Raw genomic sequence first — 22,255 nt, 5'->3', positions numbered from 1 at the left:
TGAAACATCTGTGAAATGGGTGTACCCCGGGGATCGGTCCTGGGACCAATTTTATTCAGTTTGTATATAAATTACCTACCATCAGCATGTAAAGGGTGTGAAGTGCAGATGTATGCTGATGATACAGTCATCTATGTCCATGCAAAAACTAAAGCACAAGCAGCTGATAAACTTAGTAAAACAATGGTGCATGTGCAAAAATGGCTTACTGACTCTCAATTGTACCTTAATGTAAAGAAAACAGTCTGCATGTTTTTTAGCAAGACAAACACTGCATCAGTCTGTGATCCTAAAGTCCAGATATCTGGAGAGATCATCCAAACAGTCTCTAATTTTAAATATATAGGTATTATCCTGGATTCAAACTTATCTTTTAAAAAACCAAGTAAAAAAAAAGTAATGCAGACAACTAGGTACAATTTGTCAAATTTTAGACATATTAGAAACTGTCTGACAACACATGTTGGGAAGCTTTTAATGAATGTAATGATCATGCCTCATTTAACCTACTGTATGACAAGTTGGATTCAGGCCACAAGTACAACACTGAAGCCTATCCTGTCACTGTATAAGCAAGCTCTCAAGGTGCTAGATAGAAAGCCCAAGCTCTATCATCACTGTAATACGCTTGATAAATATAACATCCTTAGCTGGGACAACTTAAACACACTGATGCTTGCTTAATTTTTAAAATCATAAATGGTAAGGCACCACCACCACTTTGTGCCTTTATAAAGCAGAAAGATTCTAACAGTAAAGCTACAAGGTCTGCCCTAAGAGGTGACTGTGTAATCCCTCATAGGTACAGTGCCTTTAGTCGACTGTGCTTTTCTGTGAGAGCGTCTAACTTATGGAATACTTTACTAACTGACATAAGAAACTGTACCTCTTGTAGTACATTTAGTCACCACTGATTCAGTTTGTAGTGATGTGAGTGTCTTGATGGCTTGTCTGATGTGTAAACAGTTTTTTGTTCTGTTACTGTTTTGTTTGTTTGCTTGTTTGTTCTGTTTCTGTTATGTTTATTTATGTCTTTGTTTGTTTTTATTGTTTAACAACCTGACTTTTACAAAAGTTGGTCACATGGGTTTACAAACATCATGCCTAAGGAATGCAGTTGAAAATTAGCCTGCTGGCTAACACTGGCACATTTACAGTTTTGTTGATTCATGTACAATGTCCTTTTAAATAAATAAATGAAATTAAAAAAATGAAATGAGAGGACTGAGGAAAACCATAACCAATACCACCATATTATGAATACTCCAATTATGAAGATCTTTAAAACTGTGCCAACATAAAGACAACCAACGTGCAGAGTGTTCAGTGCTTGTATGAATAACTATTTACACTGAGATGGAGAAAAAGAATATACTTGAGATTTCATCACACACACTGTGGCAGCGGGGGCGTGGTCAAGCGCCGGTCTGTGACAGGAGGGCGGAGTCAGGGAAGGTGAGTGGCAGAATCACTACACCTGAGAGCAATTAACCTGTGTTTGTGTGTCTTCCCAGTGACCGCGCCCTATATAAAGAGGGAGAGCAGACAGCAGAAGAGCTCAACCCTGAACGAGACACTCATCATGTGTGTGTGTCTGTTTGAGTAAATTGTTAGACTGAAAAGTGTGACAATAAACGCTAAGTTGGACCTGATCTCTGTCCTGCCGTCCTCTGTGCTCCACCCACCAGTATTGAACTACTACAGTAGTGCAAAAACCTGGGATCTGGAGCACAGCAGCCTCACAGCCCCATGGAGTCCTCCCCATTCGCTGAACTGGTCCACGCCCTCGCCACGGCCCAACAAAGCCAGCACCAGGCACTACTCACCCTCCAAAAGGAGCAGGAACAGCGGTTAGAGGCCCTGGTGTTGGCCCAACAAGAAGATCGACAGGCGTTCCGACACCTCCTCGCGTCGGCGGGGTCCACCAGCGCTCCTACCGCGGGCCCATCTCCCCTCACCGTAACCAAGATGGGCCAGCAGGACGACCCCGAGGCGTTCATCACGCTCTTTGAGCAAGTCACCGAAGCCTCGGGGTGGCCGATGGAGCAGCGCGCCTCCTCCCCCTGCTCACGGGAGAAGCACAGCTGGCCGCGCTACAGCTCCCCGCCGACCGCCGGCTGGCCTACACGGACCTCCGCCGGGCCGTCCTCCAGCGCGTGGGGTGCACTCCAGAACAGCAGCACCAGCGCTTCCGCGCGCTGTGCTTGGAGGAAGTCGGCCGGCCATTCGCGTTTGGCCAGCAGCTCCGGGACGCCTGCTGGCGGTGGCTGAGGGCCAACAACCGCAACGCCGAAGGAATCATCGACCAGGTGGCACTGGAACAGTTCGTCGCTCGCTTGCCAGCAGGAACTGCGGAGTGGGTCCGGTGCCACCACCTGGCATCGCTGGATCAGGCAGTCGAGCTGGCGGAGGACCATTTGGCGGCTGTCCCAGCGGCAGGACAGCAGATGGCATCTTCTCTTCTCTCCTCTTCTCTCTTTCTCTCCCCCCCTCCTCCTGTGTCCCACCCTCGCCCCATTCCCCCACCGCGGAGGCGGGGGCCGGCGCCACCCCAGCTGGCCCGCCGCACCCGCGGTGCCCTCCCGTTTCTCCCTTCTGTGTCTGTCTCTCCCCCACCTCAGGTGAGTGAGCCCCAGATCACCGGTGCAGAGGGAAAGCCCGGGCCGGTTTGCTGACGCTGCGGGGAGCCGGGCCACCTTCAACAGCAGTGCATGGCAATGGAAGTGGGCGTGGTGGTTTGGATCCCTGACGCGCCAGAGGCCGCCCTCGATCGGGCCGGAGCGTATCGCATACCGGTGAGTATCCAAGGGGCTACATATCAGGTGTTGGTGGATTCTGGTTGTAATCAGACCTCAATTCGCCAAAGCCTGGTTCAAAATGAGGCATTGGGGGGAGCACAAGGGGTGAAGGTGTTGTGTGTGCATGGGGATGTTCACCACTACCCTTTGGTGTCGGTCCACATTATTTTCAGAGGGGAAAAATTTATAGTGAAGGCGGCGGTTAATCCTCGCCTTACCCACTCTTTAATTTTGGGGAATGATTGGCCGGGATTTTGGGGTTTAATGACATGCCTAGTAAAGAGTGGGTCCTGCCATTTGACAGGGGGAGGTCCCGGTGTCGCTCTGGCGGGAGCAGCTGTCGCAGAGCTGTCTACGTCATCTCTGCGTCAGAGTGAGGAACCGCCGGCTCCTCCTCTCTCTATTGGGGAATCCCTCGCGGATTTCCCATTAGAGCAGTCGCGAGACAAGACTCTGCGGCATGCGTTTGACCAAGTGAGAGTAATCGATGCTCAAACGCTCCAGCCGAACGCCACCCCGTCCTTCCCCTACTTCGCGATTATGAAGGATAGATTATACTGAGTGACGCAGGACACTCAAACTAAAGAGCGAGTCACGCAGCTTTTAATTCCGAAGAGCCGCCGGGAATTGGTATTCCAGGCGGCTCACTTTAATCCCATGGCTGGACACTTGGGGCAGGATAAAACACTAGCCCGAATAATGGCCCGATTCTATTGGCCAGGGATTCGCGGCGATGTCCGTAGGTGGTGTACGGCATGACACGAATGCCAGTTAGTAAATGCAACAGCCATTCCAAAAGCGCCTTTGCGCCCTCTTCCATTAATCAAGACCCCATTTGAGAGAATTGGGATGGATCTCGTTGGGCCATTAGATCGGTCAGCACGAGGGTACCGCTTTATATTAGTTCTGGTGGACTATGCAACGCGATACCCGGAAGCAGTGCCTCTGCGCAATATCTCAGCATGCAGTATTGCAGAGGCGCTCTTCCGCGTCATCTCCCGAGTTGGAATCCCGAAAGAGATTCTGACTGATCAAGGCACTATGTTTATGTCACTAACACTGCGCGAACTGTATGAGTTATTGGGGATTAAGCCGATCTGCACCAGCGTGTATCACCCACAAACGGACAGTTTAGTGGAACGGTTCAACCGCACCCTCAAAAATATTATTAAAAAATGTGTAAGTGAGGACGCACGTAATTGGGATAAATGGCTCGAACCCTTGTTGTTCTCAGTGCGAGAGGTCCCCCAAGCCTCCACAGGGTTCTCCCCGTTTGAATTATTATATGGGCGTAAGCCGCGCGGCATCCTGGACGTGCTGCGGGAAAATTGGGAGGAGGGACCTTCACAAAGCAAGAACGAAATTCAGTACGTTATGGACCTGTGCGCAAAACTCCACACGCTCACCCACCTAACTCACGAGAATTTGCGGCAGGCCCAGGAACAGCAAGCCCGCCTGTACAACAAGGGTACACGCCTTAGAGAGTTCACACCGGGAGATAAGGTACTCGTACTGTTGCCCACGTCGAGCTCCAAATTGATCGCCAAGTGGCAAGGACCCTTTGAGGTCACACGGCGAGTCGGGGATGTCGACTATGAGGCGAGGCGAATGGACAGGGGTGGGATGCTACAGATTTACCACCTCAATCTGCTTAAACTCTGGAACGAGGAGGTCCCCGTGACGTTGGTGTCGGTGGTTCCGGAGAAGGCGGAGCTGGGGCCGGAGGTTCAAAAAGGGACATTGGCATCACGTACCTCTCCGGTCCCCTGTGGAGACCACCTCTCCCCAACCCAACTCACGGAGGTCGCCCAGTTGCAGACCGAGTTTTCGGATGTGTTCTCGCCCCTGCCCGGTCGCACTAACCTCATAGAGCACCACATAGAGACGCCCCCGGGGGTGGTAGTGCGTTGCCGCCCTTACAGGCTACCTGAACACAAAAAAAAGGTGGTTCAGGAAGAACTTCAGACCATGCTCGAAATGGGCATCGTCGAGGAGTCCCACAGTGACTGGAGCAGCCCGGTGGTCTTGGTACCCAAGGCCGACGGGTCGGTCCGGTTCTGTGTGGACTATAGAAAAGTCAACACGGTGTCTAAATTCGACGCGTACCCAATGCCTCGTATTGATGAGTTGCTCGATCGACTAGGCACGGCTCGCTTTTATTCGACACTGGATTTGACGAAGGGATATTGGCAAATCCCCTTGACTCCACTATCCCGAGAAAAAACGGCCTTTTCCACACCGTTTGGGTTACACCAATTCGTCACACTTCCGTTTGGGCTGTTTGGGGCACCCGCTACGTTTCAGCGGCTGATGGACCGGGTCCTCCGCCCCCATGCCACCTATGCGGCCGCCTATCTTGATGACATCATCATATATAGTAATGACTGGCCAAGGCACCTGGAACACCTAAGGGCCGTCCTTAGGTCGCTGAGGCGAGCGGGTCTCACAGCCAACCCAAAGAAGTGTGCGATTGGGCGGGTGGAAGTACGGTATCTGGGCTTCCACTTGGGCAACGGGCAGGTGCGTCCCCAAATTAATAAGACAGCAGCGATTGCGGCTTGCCTGAGGCCCAAGACCAAAAAGGGGGTGAGACAGTTCCTGGGGCTGGCTGGCTATTATTGTAGGTTTATACCTAATTATTCGGACATCACCAGCCCGCTGACTGATCTCACTAAAAAGGGGGCACCAGATCCGGTCCAGTGGACGGAGCAATGCCAGCGGGCTTTCTCTGAGGTAAAGGCTGCACTATGTGGGGGGCCACTATTACACTCCCCTGACTTTTCTCTCCCTTTTGTGTTGCAGACCGAAGTGCGTCGGACAGAGGGCTGGGGGCGGTTTTGTCCCAGGAGGGGGAGGGGGAGGACCGCCCCGTCCTGTACATTAGCAGGAAGCTGTCAGTGTGTGAGGGGCGCTACAGCACAATTGAAAAAGAGTGTCTAGCGATCAAGTGGGCGGTCCTCACCCTCCGTTACTACCTGCTGGGGTGCCCTTTCACCCTCTGTTCGGACCACGCGCCCCTCCAGTGGCTCCACCGCATGAAGTATGCCAATGTGCGGATCACCCGTTGGTATCTGGCACTCCAACCCTTCAATTTCTAGGTGGTCCACAGGCCGGGGGCGCAGATGGTCGTGGCGGACTTTCTCTCCCGTCAAGGTGGGGGGAGTCGGCTGCAGGCCAGACGGCCGCCCGGCCTGAGTCGGGCGGTGGGGGTATGTGGCAGCGGGGGCGTGGTCAAGCGCCGGTCTGTGACAGGAGGGCGGAGTCAGGGAAGGTGAGTGGCAGAATCACTACACCTGAGAGCAATTAACCTGTGTTTGTGTGTCTTCCCAGTGACCGCGCCCTATATAAAGAGGGAGAGCAGACAGCAGAGGAGCTCAACCCTGAACGAGACACTCGTCATGTGTGTGTGTCTGTTTGAGTAAATTGTTAGACTGAAAAGTGTGACAATAAATGCTAAGTTGGACCTGATCTCTGTCCTGCTGTCCTCTGTGCTCCACCCACCAGTATTGAACTACTACACACACACACACACACACACACACACACATTTTTTATATATCCTAAAAGAAGCCCTGTGATGACCTGGCGACTTGCCCAGGGTGTACCCCACCTTTCACCCGTAGTCAGCTGGGATAGGCTCCAGCTTGCCTGAGACCCTGTAGAGCAGGACAAAGCAGCTAGAGATAATGAGATGAGATATCCTAAAAGAAAAACAATGTCCCTGGGTGCTGCCATCTTACACTTGCAGAGGTTCAGATATCGCATTATATGAGTACAAATTATGCAAGATAATCCAAGATAGTGATGTCATTTGTCACATGAGTTACCGAAGCTGAGAAAATATAGTGAATACATTGCTTCTAAATTGTTGTAAACAAACCTGAAGATGTCCGAGTGTCAAGCGTTTGGGTGTAAAAACAAGCCGGATCATTGAAGCAGGGAAAACACACAAATGCACACACTGAGCAGACTTATACCCAGTCTTTGGGAGCCTTTTGCTGCCTATAAACTATCACTGGCTACTCAGTGTCCCCCCCCCCACAGAAAATTAAATTTTTCTTGTATTTTTATGTGACATGACGGCATGGTGGTGTAGTGGTTAGCACTGTCACCTCACAGCAAGAAGGGTCCAGGTTTGAACCTCACAGCCAACAGGGGCCTTTCTGTGCATGTTCTCCCCGTGTCTGCGTGGCTTTCCTCTGCGTGCTCTGGTTTCTCCCACAGTTCAAAGACATGCGGTTAGGTTAACATGGGGCAGCGTTGGGCTGAAGTTCCCTTGAGCACGGCACTGAACCCCAAACTGCTCCCCGGGTGCTGTAGCTTAGCTGCCCACTGCTTTGGGTATGTGTGTGCTCATTGTTCACTTGTGTGTGTGCGCACACATGTGTGTGTCCACTGCTTCAGATGGGTTAAATGCAGAGGATGAATTTCACTGTGCCTGAGTGTGCATGTGACAAACACTTCTTCTTCTATTTTTTTCACTGAGAAAAGTGATCTTTTTAGATGGCAAAAATCATGTTGCAATGACAACCACCATTGTTTACTAGTATTTGTATAAGTTACTGGGCAGTGGCTAGACTTTGCTTGGAGCTGGTCTAGAATGGAGAAATAAGTTGACTCCTTCCCTCCACTAGTCTGGGTGCTCACCTTCGGCAAGTGTCAGTACGCCCTAAGTGTCCCAGAACCAGGGATATGGTTATAAACACGGCGTTGGCAGCAGGACATCCTCTGTTACACTGGCGTACACCAACAGATCAGTTGTATGGCAGTGGCAACACGATGGCTATATGGCATCAAACACTTCGCAATAGATGAATACTGTGGTTGCTAGTAGGAGTTGCAACCACTAGTACTGAAACCATACTAGCAATAGTATGGGAGCAACTGAAAGATATCATGACTCACATATTTCATACCACATTGCGTGGGTCAACAAGGAGTGCGTACCCCAGTGGGATGCCAGGCTGGGGCCGAGAAGAATGCTACTGGTAAAGAGCTGTTAAATAACAGACTGTTGAAATGTAAGAAAGTTAGTCTAATCTCTACACTTATCTGCAGAATTCTTTTATCTGAAAAGAACATAGGCGAACTAGCAGCTTCAGCACAAGAACACAACATCGATATTGTCTGCATTCAAGAACATTGTATAATTAATGAAGACATTAATATCAAGCATCACGACTTGAAGAACAAATGGGTGTTGCTTACTAGCTCTGCAGAAAAAGCCCTAAACAATTCAACCATAAGAGGTGTAGGACTGCTATTCAGCCCAAAAGCCTACAAAGCATTGAACTCAGTAGAAAACATCAGTCCCAGAATAATGGTAGCAACATTTAATGGGAATCCTGCAGTCTCCATAATTTCCTGTTACAGTCCTACAAATGTCTCAAATGAGGCAGAGAAAGATCAATTCTACATAGATCTGGCTAAGCTAACAAGATCTATTCTACATAGATCTGGCTAAGCTAACAAGATTTTCGGATTGAATGATAACTGCATACTTAGAAACTAGACAGAACAGTGTTTGTGGCCGTCAGTCCGCTTGATCTCTAACGTTTAAAATGGCTATACCTAGTCCTACTACCCTGGCCTAGTCTATGACAATGTTTTATCTTTTTGGCTCATATATGCCTTTGAAAGGCCAATCCATAGTAGGGATGGCGAAAACTAAAAAAAATCTTGACTGACCACCGAGCCTCATTAGCCGGTTAAAGTCGGTTAACCTATGAGTTTAAACAGGGATGCAAACGGCGGATGCCGCCTTTTTCACGGCTGAATTGTGCAGATCCGATTTTTTTTAGGGGGGGCGTTGGAGTGTCTGAATAATTTCATCAGAGTAAATTCTGTATTAAAATTACTAAATAAGCAAATGCTGTTACAGTCCATGAAACATAGGAAGTATAAGAAGAAAACAGTAACTCAGAAAGCTGCGCACATTTTCGCGGAAGCTGCGCAAATGTGCACAGCTTTCTGATTTACTGTTTTCTTCTCATACTTTAGAGTTCAGATTTCGAACATTCCTATGATAAAACGTCCTGCATAGTCTCTTTATGATAAACGTCTTAATGCCACTTACCCGTGAGGTTATCAAGTAGACATTCTTCTTCGGAACCTTCCAGAGGTATAGTTGGGATACCCATCCTGCAACAAAATATTTATAAGCTTCCAGGCTCTTGTAAGCTTTGAGGGCTTTGCCAGTGTAACACAATTCACGATTAACAAGAAAATTGTAAATGTCGTGGTAGGCCAGATCGGGCAAATCGCCAGCACCGCAGCTCCGAATTTCCCTGAACAAGGATTGCGGCAAGTTGTACGGATCTGCAATCCCCAACCTGGAACACTTTTCCACGTAATGCTGCCTCACGTCACCTTCAAGATGCTGAACAAACTTAGACAAGTAATCGCACGATGTAGATGGGGTATTTTCCGAATTTTCTTGGGGATTACTCCCTGGATCCATTACGCTCGCACAAGGTAAACAATCCTGATGCTGTCCAATATGGCGGAGTACACACATGTGGGTCACGTGACTGCACATCCTCTATATGCAAGAACTTGGTCTAAAAGCTCTCAACACCACTTACAAGAAACGCAAGGGAAAGCTGTGGACACACATTCTACCATGTGGAATAAAATCACAGATCGACTATATCCTGATAAACGAAAAATGGAAAAATAGTGCTCTGAACTGCAAAGCATACAACTCTTTCTGCACAGTTGGAACGGACCACCGAATTGTAACAACAAAACTGAGACTGAGTTTGAGGCAAAGCAAATCATCTATCACTCAGAGAATCAGCTATGATTGGAGTAAACTTCTGACAACAATACAAAAGAACTTTACACAGTAGAGGTGAATAACCGTTTCCAGGCACTGCAGGATCTAGAGGATGAGGAAAGCTTAGATCGGATGTATAATAACCTCATACTGGCTCATGAAGAAGCAGCAGCGAAGAAGCACATACCTGTAAAGAACAAAGTTAAACAGCATGTTCCATGGGAGAATGACATTATTAAAAAAAGAAAAGCAGTGAAGGATGCCTTGAATAAAACCACCCAGAGGAACACCAGGACCAGCACAAAGAAGCTTCAAGATGCTAGGAAACAACTACAACCCCGATTCCAAAAAAGTTGGGACAAAGTACAAATTATAAATAAAAATGGAATGCAATGATGTGGAAGTTTCAAAATTCCATATTTTATTCAGAATAGAACATAGATGACATATCAAATGTTTAAACTGAGAAAATGTATCATTTAAAGAGAAAAATTAGGTGATTTTAAATTTCATGACAACAACACATCTCAAAAAAGTTGGGACAAGGCCATGTTTACCACTGTGAGACATCCCCTTTTCTCTTTACAACAGTCTGTAAATGTCTGGGGACTGAGGAGACAAGTTGCTCAAGTTTAGGGATAGGAATGTTAACCCATTCTTTTCTAATGTAGGATTCTAGTTGCTCAACTGTCTTAGGTCTTTTTTGTCATATCTTCTGTTTTATGATCCACCAAATGTTTTCTATGGGTGAAAGATCTGGACTGCAGGCTGGCCAGTTCAGTACCCGGACCCTTCTTCTACGCAGCCATGATGCTGTAATTGATGCAGTATGTGGTTTGGCATTGTCATGTTGGAAAATGCAAGGTCTTCCCTGAAAGAGACGTCGTCTGCATGGGAGCATATGCTGCTCTAGAACCTGGATATACCTTTCAGCACTGATGGTGTCTTTCCAGATGTGTAAGCTGCCCATGCCACATGCACTAATGCAACCCCATACCATCAGAGATGCAGGCTTCTGAACTGAGCGCTGACAACAACTTGGGTCGTCCTTCTCCTCTTTAGTCCGAATGACATGGCGTCCCTGATTTCCATAAAGAACTTCAAATTTTGGTACGTCTGATCACAGAACAGTTTTCCACTTTGCCACAGTCCATTTTAAATGAGCCTTGGCAATTGACCTAATGAGTTGCAATTTGGTCCTCCAGCTGTTCTTTTTTGTACCTTTAACTTTTCCAGCCTCTTATTGCCCCTGTCCCAACTTTGAGATGTGTTGCTGTCATGAAATTTCAAATGAGTCAATATTATTTGGCATGAAATTTCAAAATATCTCACTTTCAACATTTGATATGTTGTCTGTTCTATTGTGAATACAGTATCAGTTTGAGATTTGTAAATTATTGCATTCCGTTTTTATTTACAATTTGTACTTTGTCCCAACTTTTTTGGAATCGGGGTTGTAAAGGAAGCCTACAGTTTAGAGCAGGAAAGGTATGCCTAAGAAAAAACAAATGCCATTGATAGTGCTGCAGAGCATCAGAAGTCCAAACTATTATGGGAAACAGTGAATGATTTTACTGGTAGGAGAGAAACCAGCAGGGGGAGGATAAAAGCAAAGAGCCCAGAGGATCATATCAGGAAATGGAAGGAATACATCTTAAACTTGCTTGGGCAACCACCTGTGATAACTCCTAAGCCAACAAGAACTGTGAACCAACAAACAATACCTATCAACACTGATAACTTCACTATGGAGGAACTAAGGAACTATGTGAATGGCTTAAGAAGCAACAAAGCATCTGGACTGGACAACATCCCTATTGAAGTCTGGAAGTCCAATGCCCTTGATATGAAGCTTCTTGAAGTCTGCAACAGAACACTGAATGGTGATAGACCAGAAACCTGGGTGAAGAGCAGAATTGTACCATTACCAAAGAAAGGTGACCTCAGAGATACAGGAAATTATCGTGGAATATCTTTGACAGTTACAGCAGCAAAGATTTACAACAAGATGCTTCTAGATAGAATACGTCCACATCTCGATCCGCTCTTGCGAATAAATCAAAATGGTTTCCACTCTGGAAGGTCAACTTTGGCTCAAATTCTAGCTCTGAGAAGACTGATAGAGGGAGTAAAGGCAAAACAACTGCAAGCAGTTCTCACTTTTGTTGATTTCAGCAAGGCGTTTGATTCGATACACAGAGAAAAGCTAATGGAAATCCTGTCAGCCTATGGAGTCTCATCTCATTATCTCTAGCCGCTTTATCCTTCTACAGTGTCGCAGGCAAGCTGGAGCCTATCCCAGCTGACTATGGGCGAAAGGCGGGGTACACCCTGGACAAGTCGCCAACCTATGGAGTACCAACTAAAATTGTAGAAGCAATAAACATCCTTTACAAAGATACTGTTGCACAAGTACAAAACACCCGATGGGGACACAGACTTTTTTGAGGTACCGTAACTGCTGGTGTCCTGCAAGGAGATATTCTTGCACCATTTCTATTTATAGTAGCACTAGATTATGCACTCCGTGAAGCTACCAGAGATCCAGAGATAGGCTTTATGACAGAGAAAGGGCAAAGCTCATGGAAACCTGCTGTTTTCATCACAGACACAGATTATGCTGATGATCTGGCCCTGCTTTACAACTATGCTGAACAGGCCCAACTTCTTTTATTAAGGCTAGAAGTAGCTGGAGAGGCTATTGGACTGCATGTCAATCACAAGAAAACAGAGTACATGCTGTACAGTCAGGCAGGTGCAGAGTTAGTGACATTGGAGGGAAGGAAACTGAAGCAGGTTAACGACTTCAAATACCTTGGATCATGGATAACATCAAATAAGGAGGACATGGAAATCAGAATCGGGCTGGCTTGGAAGGCACTGAACAAGTTGGACAAGCTATGGAAATCGAACTTATATAGGTTGTTAAAGATACAGTTCTTTAGAGCAACAGTCGAGAGTGTGCTGTTATATGGTGCAGAGCGCTGGACACTTACCAATGCCATGAACAACAGACTAAGTGGAACATATACACGCATGCTGAGAGCAGTACATTGTATTACCTGGAAGGACCACAAAACCAACAAAGAGCTGTATGGTAAACTTAGCAACATAACAGCTGTACGACAGGAAAGGCAGTTGAAGTTCATAGGGCACTTGTGGAGGAGGAGGAATGAGGAAATAGTAAGTCAAGTGCTTCTTTGGGAGCCAAAGCAAGGAGCAAGAAAGAGGGGAAGACCAGCACTTATGTGGACCAGCTATGGAAAGACTCTGGACTGTCCACTGAGGAACTGAAAACCATCATGGATAACCATGAAGAATGGGGGAAACTAGTTTGTGGTGTCCGAGCGCGCTCGAACTAAGCAAGTATCAGTACTGCATATGCGTTGTCTAGCTGAGTGAGATTCAGACTTCATAACAGTCAAGTCTTGATTTGTGGATTTTGTTGCCAGTAAAAATCACATTGTAGTAATCCCTGATGTGGGTGGAGTACAGAAGCACGGCAGGCGAGAGTTGGCGTTCACACAGACAATTTATTTTACTTTTTATCATCAGCTTTTCAGCTTCTCTCACTCACACCGTCACACATGCAACACACACGTGTTCTGGCCGAGGCGGCTCTTCTCTGCTCTCCCCCTCCTTTTAAACTCCATCCCTGCACCAAACAAACACACACACACACACACACACACACACACACACACACACACATACACACACACATACACACACACACACACACACACACACACATTAATTGACACCAGGTGTAATGACTTAGCCACTTACCTACCCGACCCTGCCCTCCATTCACAGACTGCTGCTTGGCCACGCCCCTGCTGCCACATACCCCCACCACCCGACTCAGGCCAGGAAGCCATCCGGCCTGAAGCTGACTCCCCCCGACAGGACAGGAAGTCCGCCATCACCATCTGTGCCCCTGGCCTGTGGATCACCTCGAACTTAAATGGCTGGAGAGCGAGATACCAACGGGTGATCCGCGCATTGGCATCCTTCATGTGGTGGAGCCACTGGAGGGGCGCGTGGTCCGAACAGAGAGTGAAAGGGTGCCCCAGCAGGTAGTATCGGAGGGCGAGGACCGCCCACTTGATGGCAAGACACTCCTTTTCAATTGTGCTGTACTTGCTTTCGCACATCGATAGCTTTTGTCTGATGTACAGCACTGGGCGCTCCTCGCCCTCCACCTCCTGGTACAAAACGGCCCCCAGCCCCCTGTCCGATGCATCAGTCTGCAAAATAAAGGGGAGTGAGAAGTCAGGGGAGTGTAAAAGTGGCCCACCACACAGTGCAGCTTTTACCTCAGAGAAGGCCTGTTGGCACTGCTCCGTCCACTGGACTGGATCTGGATCCCCCTTTTTAGTGAGGTCGGTTAGCGGGCTAGTGACGTCCAAATAGTTAGGTAGAAACTACGATAATAGCCAGCCAGCCCCCAAAACCGCCTCACCTCCTTTTTGGTCTTGGGCCTTGGGCAGGCCGCAATCGCTGCAGTCTTGTTAATTTGGGGACACACCTGCCCATGACCCAAGTGGAACACCAGATACCGTACTTCCACCTGCCCAATCACACACTTTTTTGGGTTAGCTATGAGGCCCGCCCGCCTCAGGGACTTTAGAACGGCCCTCAGGTGTTCCAAGTGCCGTGGCCAATCATTACTGTAGATTATTATGTCATTTAGATAGGCAGATGCGTAGGCAGCATGAGGGCGGAGGACCCTGTCCATAAGCCACTGGAACGTAGTGGGCGCCCCAAACAACCCAAAAGGGAGCAGGACAAATTGGTGTAAACCAAACAGTGTGGAAAAGGCTGTTTTCTCTCGGGATAGAGGAGTCAAGGGGATCTGCCAGTATCCCTTTGTTAGATCCAGTGTCGAATAAAAGCGAGCAGCACCTAACTGATCAAGCAACTCATCAATGCGAGGCATTGGGTACGCGTCAAATTTAGATACCGCTTTGACCTTTCTATAGTCCACACAGAACCGGACCAACCCATTAGTCTTGGGAACCAGGACCACTGGGCTGCTCCAGTCACTGTGGGACTCCTTGATTATGCCCATTTCGAGCATGGCCTTGAGTTCATCCCGAACCACCTCTTTCTTGTGTTTGGGCAAGCAGTAAGGGCGGCTACGCACTACCACCCCCGGGGGCGTTTCGATGTGGTATTCTATGAGGTGGGTACGACCCGGAAGGGGCGAGAACACATCGGAAAACTCCTTCTGCACCTTGGCTACCTCCGTAAGTTGGGTCGGCGAGAGGTGGTCTCCACAAGGGACCGGAGTGGTCTGAGATGTTATCTTTTTTACCTCCGGCCCCAGCTCCACCTTCTCTGAGACTACCAACGCCACGGGGACCCCCTCATTCCAGTGTTTTAAAAGGTTGAGGCGGTAGACTTGCAGTGCCCCACCCCTATCCATTTGCTTCACCTCATAGTCGACGTCCCTGAATCGCCGTGGGACCTCGAAGGGCCCTTGCCACTTGGCGTCTAATTTAGAACTCGACGTGGGCAATAATACGAGTACTTTGTCTCCCGGCGTGAACTCTCTAAGGCGCGTGTCCCTGTCATACAGCCAGCTTTGACGTTCTTGTGCCTGCTGCAAATTCTCCTGGGTTAGGTGCATGAGGGTGTGGAGTTTTGCGTGCAGGTCAAGAACGTACTGGATTTCATTTTTACTCGGTGAAGGTCCCTCCTCCCAATTTTCCCACAGCACATCCAGAATGCCACGTGGCTTCCGCCCATATAATAATTCAAAGGGAGAAAACCCTGTGGAGGCTTGCGGGACTTCTTGTACTGTGAATAACAGGGGTTCAAGCCACTTATCCCAATTACGCGCATCTTCACTAACAAATTTCCGGATTATGTTTTTGAGTGTCTGGTTGAATCACTCTACTAATCCATCCGTTTGTGGGTGATAGACACTGGTGCGGATAGACTTAATCTCCAGTAACCCATACAGCTCGAGCAGTGTGCGTGACATAAACGAGGTGCCTTGGTCTGTCAGGATTTCTTTCGGAATCCCGACCCAAGAGATAAAGCAGAAGAGTGCTTCCGAAATACTGTGTGCTGAGATATTGTGGAGAGGCACTGCTTCCGGATATCGCGTTGCATAGTCCACTAGAACTAAAATAAAGCGATATCCCCGTGCTGACCGATCTAATAGCCCGACGAGATCCATCCCAATTCGCTCAAACGGGGTTTCGATTAGAGGAAGAGGGTGCAACGGCACTTTTGGAGTGGCCGCAGGATTTACTAATTGGCATTCATGGCACGCTGCACACCACCGACGGACATCCCCGCGAATCCCTGGCCAATAGAACCGGGCCATTATTCGGGCTAGTGTTTTGTCTTGCCCCAAGTGTCCAGCCATGGGATTAAAGTGAGCCGCATGGAATACAAGTTCCCTATGGCTCTTTGGGATGAACAACTGGGTTATTCGTTCCTTAGTTTGAGTGTCCTGCGTCACTTGGTACAATCTGTCTTTAATAATGGCAAAATAGGGGAAGGTCGGTGCCATGCTTGGCTGAAGAGTTTGACCATCGATTACTCTTACTTGGTCAAATGCATGCCGCAGAGTCTCATCTCGCGACTGCTCTAATGGGAAATCCCCAAGGGAATCCCCGAGAGAGGGAGGAGGAGCGGGCTGCTCCTCACTCTGATGCGGTGTTGACGTAGACGGCTCTGTGACAACTTCTCCAGCCAATGCCACACCGGGATCTTCCCATGACCTACTTGGGCAGAACCCACTACGTGTTAAATACTCCATTAGTTCTTTAAATCCCAGCCAATCAGTACCCAAAATCAATGAGTGGGTAAGACGAGGACTAACCGCCACCTTTATTCTATGCGTTTGGCCCCGGAATAGAATATGGACAGACACTAGCAGGTAATGGTGAACATCCCCGTGCACACACAACACCTTCACCGCTTGTGCTCCCCCCAATGCCTCGCTGTTCTTAGTTTTCTCCAAGGGACCTTTCTCACCAGAACCTTTGTCAGAGCTTGGCTCTAACTGATCCAGTTCTTCTAGAATCTCCTCCTGCTTCTTCAAGAATTGCAGGAGGCAATCAAAGTGGTTCAGTGGTGAGAACCCGTTTGCTGGGTCGGTCTTGTGCACAATCCAGTCCTTCTTGAGTGAGCTGGGAAGCTTGCTTTCCAGATTTCCAGAGACTGAGCAACAATTCTGTTCTTTACGGCATCTTCCTCACCAAGAATCTGGAGGTTGCACAGTGCCCTCTCCACAGCCTGAATGAGTTCAATAGTCTTTCTAGGACTGTTTCCTTTGATGGGGGGTAGTGACTGAACCTCACTGGTGATTAACAGCACTATTTTTGCCCTGTTCCCATACTTATTGTCCAAGAGCTTGAACACATCAGCGGCTGTTGCACAACTGGTTAGGACTAGGTCTTTCTTGACCTTTTCATGGAGGCTGTTCAGTAGGTGGAACCTTTTAATCAGGGCTTTGAACCGGTTCAAGGAACGAAAACGAAAACCGGGAACTTTTTCTATTTCACATGGAACAGAAACGAAACCAGAAACTTTATTATTTTTTATGTTCCGGAACAGAAACGCTTATTAAAAATAATGGTAACCGGTTAATACCGGTTTTTATTTCGTTCCTCAAAGTTTCCGTAGCCTACAAATAAAAAAGCCATTCTTCTCCTGCACAAGTTTCTATGACCCGCTGGGGTTCACTTCCTGTGTGACGTTCGCTGACTGAATGGAGAGAGCGGGAAGGTGGACTACTATCACGTCTCCATTACTGAGTGTCTGAGCAAAGAAGATCCTGAATGATGCAACCTCCCTATTGGCTGTTTGTAAAAATGTATCAGTTGTTGCCCTTCCCACGGGAATCATCGCGGGCTCGAGAGACGAGACCTGACGAGTTAGTTCGTTGGTAGCAGAACAAAATGTCTGGATACAAATCGGGTTTTCAGAAAAGGAAAGAAAATAAACGGAGGGTTGAAAATACAAAAAAGGAGGCAGAAAATGCAAAACGAGTTTTAAGGTAGGACAAATGGTTACTTTTTAAGGCAGCCCGCTGTGGCTGCAGGCTTTCAGTTGTCATTGAATGGTTACTTTTCTGAGGCAGCCCGCCGTGGCTGCCTGCAGGCTTATTTATTATAGCCCATTTAGTTAAAATAGTTGATATAAAATGTTTATAGTTATAGTTATGTGATGGTTGTCCTGATTTAGACTGGTGGTTTTTTTTTTTTGGGGGGGGGGGGGGGGGGGGTTGCGCGATGTTGCACCCGGGTCCAGATTAGGGCAAAACCGGCCCTGGCTACATTTCAGGTGTAGTTTGTTTTATGTATGTATGTACTTGCATAGATGTGTACTTGGTCTTCCAATATGGCGCCTAACAAAATCTCGCAGCGCGGTGACGTCATGCGGTAGCCCTCTATAGGGCCTGACTAGCCTTTGGTAACACACTAAATGAATTATCTTTCATTTTTGGCACTTTTTCTGTTTGTGTAGATGGGAAGACATACTGAGAATCCAAATCGCCAACATTTGAAATAATTGTTTTGAATTATTTCTTGTCTTATTTAATGAAGGTTGTAATAGAATTAGCCTACATTTGGCTTAAGCTGGATGAGACAGAGACATAACTTTATAGCCATTTGTTAAACAGCTGACAGGGAACGTAATTAACCGTTCCGGGAACGAAATTTTTTTGTTCTAACCGGTTCGGGAACGTCTATTTAATGGTGGAACCCAAAACCGGAAACGTTAAAATTCCATTTCTGTTCGGAACGAACCAATAGGAAAAAAATTCTGGTTCAAAGCCCTGCTTTTAATGCAGTCTGATTGCTGTGGATTGCCAAGCTCCTCCAGGTCCTCCCACTCGGCTTTCCAGCGATAATAGTACCTCATGTCGCCAGAGAACATGGGAAGCCGTGCTCGCTCAAGGCTGATCTGTGGTTTGACAGAGGATTGGGTCATTGGCCCCGGGCTGCTTTGCTGAGGGTGTGGCTGGACATGCAAGTCTGGACCCTCTTGGCTGGGTTTAGGTTCCAGCTTTAGGTCAGCAGGCATATCAGGGAGAGGAAAAAGAGTCTTTAGCTGGATCACCGTCCACACTACCATCATCTCCAGTATTTCTTCCCGTTCCTCTTGCCAGCTCTTCTTCGTCATCCTGCAGCTTATCTTCTAGAGCCAGGACCCTTTTCTTCAGAGCCCTATACCTCGTTTTGAGGTCTAATGCCTTCGCCCCAGGTATGAGCTCCTTCCAATCAGACAGCATATCTCCAAATTCACCAACTTTGCGGTCAAGGCCTCGGATTCCGAGCCTGCGGTCTCTCAGAGGTTTCTGAAGGTTGACCTCTTCCTCGGCAGCAATAATTGCTACCTCCGCCGTCTTGGCCTGCGTGAAAAATGCTACCTCGGCAAACATTGCCCAGAAGGCTTCCTGGGTAGCCGCTTTCACCTCTAGGAACCTATCTTCGCATTCCACCGTCTTTTGGTCTATTAGGACAGCAGCCGCCTTTGCCCCCTCATCATCGGTTTCCCTTAGAGCCTCAGCGTACTCGTATCCTATGTCGGTGACTTTGGAGAACTAATTTTTATACATCTTCCACTCTCTCAGAATTTCAGATGGCTCCAACAGCCCTGGTTTGGTAAGTATGTGCCCTCTTTTTGTGAAAGCCGCTTGTGCCCTGGATCGCGTATTTTTGAGTTTCTCCAGATCCACCATTTTGGTTCCTTTTTAGTTGACTGGGAAGCTAACTGTTCCAATACTGGGTTTTGAAGCTCCTTTGTCCTTTGTCAACAGGAAGTGTGGATGGATGAAGACTTTGACGTCCAGGCAGGCTACAGTCGGTCACTGAGAGCTGAGAGAGTGTTTGTGTGAGGCTTTTGAGTGTCCTTGTTGGTTACTGCACTTTTCCAGTGCAGTGGGCCATTGGTTAATAACTGTTCGGCTCTTTTAGATTTCCCTGCCGAACAGGGTGCCAGGAGAGAAATAACGTTGGTATAACTCAAATGTCCAATGTGTTGTTTATTTATTTTTCCTTATTTATATGTCCACTTTGCAACAGCATCAGCATCATCAGGTTATTAACCTGTGAAATAAAACACCAAGTTGTGCTATAATTGTTTGAATAAATATAAATACATAATAATATTATATAGCTTACATAAATAATTCACATAAATATATTTAGCCCTTTAAAACCACAACCAACTACACACCCACAAATACAAAACAATGGAAATGCATAGGCAACTAATTTAAATAAGCAACAACTCAAAATCACCACATAGCTAATATACAGGCAACATTTCACAGCCATTACATTGCATACACAAAAAACCATTGCAGAGCAAATAGCAAGTAACAGCTCTAAATAACAGACACGGCAACTCATCCCCAGTACCAAGTGAACTACATGACCCAGCATGCACTTCAAGAAGCAGTCTACTACAGCACGACTACATCACCCAGCATTCACCACGGATCAGGAAGTGGGCTCGTACAAGCGAAGCGCAGAATTTCAAATGTTTGCACTGACAAGCAAACCAATAAACTTAAACAGTAAACACCGGGTTAAAACCATATTCTCGCCAAGTGATCAGCATGACAAAGTTAGCAAACATCCAATCTAGTTTACACAAAACAACAACCGTAGACCAAGTAGTTAAAACAACCAGCGAAAGGAATTTAAACAGCACCTTACCAGTGGCGTACTCTCTCGAGGCATGCAAGTTGGATCAGTGCTTGTTTGTCACCATGCTCATTCCCACATATATTTGGAATACTGACAGTGCGTGCAACCAACCACCAGCCAGGTAAGTGCTCCCTCCTACCTAATGCAGCACAGCTGCTTACGCCATCACCCGTGGTTTCGCGAACTAATTATCACCCGTGACAGCGAGCGCAACACTCACCTTGCCCCAGGCATTGGTGAATTGAGGTCTGATTACAACCAGAATCCACCAAAGCGTGACATGTATCCCCTTGAATACTCACCGGTATGCGATACGTTCCGGCCTGATCAGGGGCAATTTCTGGTGCGTCGGGGATCCGGATGACAGCACCCACCTCCCTTGCAGAGCTCTGACTCTGGAGATGCTCCGATTCCCCGCCGCGCCAGCACACCAGCCCAGGCTTTCCCTCTGCACTGGTGTTATGGGTGTCACTCACCTGGGGGGGAGGCAACACAGACACAGAAGAGGGAGATGGGAGGACACCATGGGTGTGATGGGCAGGCTGGGGAGGAGCCAGCTACCACCTTCGTGGCAGGGGAACAGGGTGGAGAGGGGGACAAGAGACAGGAGAGAGAGAGAGAAAAGAGAAGCGAGGGGAGATGCCTCGTCTGCCTGCCATCGGAGCCACCTCCAGATGGTCCTTCGCCAGCTCGATAGCTCGTTCCAGTGATGCCGGGCGGTGACACTGGACCCCTTCCGCCGTTCCTTCTGGAAGTTGAGAGATAAACTGCTCCAGTGCCACCAGATCGATGATCTCGTCAGCGTCGCGGTCTTCCACCCTCAGCCACTGCCGGCAGGCGTCCTGGAGTTGCTGGCCGAATGCAAACGGCCAGCCGACCTCCTCCATTGCCGGCTTCCGGAAGTGCTGATGATGTTGCTCCAGGGAGCGGCCGAGCCGCTGCAGAATGGCTTTCTTTAGGTCAGCAAAGACCAGCCGGCTGTCAGCAGGGAGCTGCTGCGCTGCGAACTGCACCTCGCCAGTCAGGAACGGGAGGAGGCATGCCGCGCGCTGCTCCTGCGGCCACCCCCACGCCTCGGCTGCTTGATCAAAGAGAGCGAGGAACACTTCCGGATCGTCTTGCGGTCCCATCTTTGTGAGGGTGGTGGCAGAAGTGGCCGACGGCCCTGCTGACGTGAGCAGGTGCCGGAACGCCTGACAATCTTCCTGCTGGGCCAGCATCAAGGCTTTGAAGCGCTGCTGCTGCTCCTTCCGGAGGGTGATCAGTGCTTGATGCTGGTTCTGCTGGGCAGTAGCGAGGGCAAGGATGAGCTCTTCGAACGGGAAGGACTCCATGGGGTGGTTCCCTTCTGCGCTCCCGTGTTTCAGCACCACTGTAGTAATCCCTGATGTGGGTGGAGCACAGAAGCATGGCAGGCGAGAGTTGGCATTCACACAGACACTTTATTTTACTTTTTATCATCAGCTTTTCAGCTTCTCTCACTCACACCGTGTCTCACACACATGTTCTGGCCAGGGCGGCTCTTCTCTGCTCTCCCCCTCCTTTTATACTCCATCCCTGCACCAAACAAACACACATTAATTGACACCAGGTGTAATGACTTAGCCACTTACCTTCCCAGACCCTGCCCTCCATTCACAGACTGCTGCTTGGCCACGCCCCCGCTGCCACACACATGGTTACCGAAAATTTCAGATTAGATTTTTAGAATAAGAAGTTTTTATTTGCCACATATACATTACAGCACAGTGAAGTTCTTTCTCTGTATTTAACCTTTCTGAAGCAGTGAAAACACATGCAAACGCACAGAGAGAGAGAGAGAGAGAGAGAGAGAGTGGTGCCTGGAGATTTTTTTTTTTAGAATTAGAAGACTTTATTTGATGGGTCTGTGTGACTATAGGAAAAGGCATTCCAGTATGCCGGTTATGTCACAGGCGGATATCCGGTTTAAGTGCAAACAGCTGCACCTAGGTATGCCTAAATTTTTTCTTGTATTT

At 48.1% G+C, this 22,255-nt stretch overlaps 1 protein-coding gene across 1 annotated transcript in view; it reads right to left on the bottom strand.

Annotated features, from left to right (window-relative positions):
* Positions 1-22,255, bottom strand: part of gdpd2 (glycerophosphodiester phosphodiesterase domain containing 2) — a 166,443-nt gene that overhangs the window by 44,032 nt on the left and 100,156 nt on the right. The gene's annotated exons all lie outside the window — the stretch shown is intronic.

Source organism: Neoarius graeffei, chromosome 8, assembly GCF_027579695.1.
Source record: "Neoarius graeffei isolate fNeoGra1 chromosome 8, fNeoGra1.pri, whole genome shotgun sequence".
NCBI lineage: Eukaryota > Metazoa > Chordata > Actinopteri > Siluriformes > Ariidae > Neoarius > Neoarius graeffei.
Note: the sequence above shows the minus strand (reverse complement) of the source record. Positions and strands in the feature narration are given on the sequence as shown.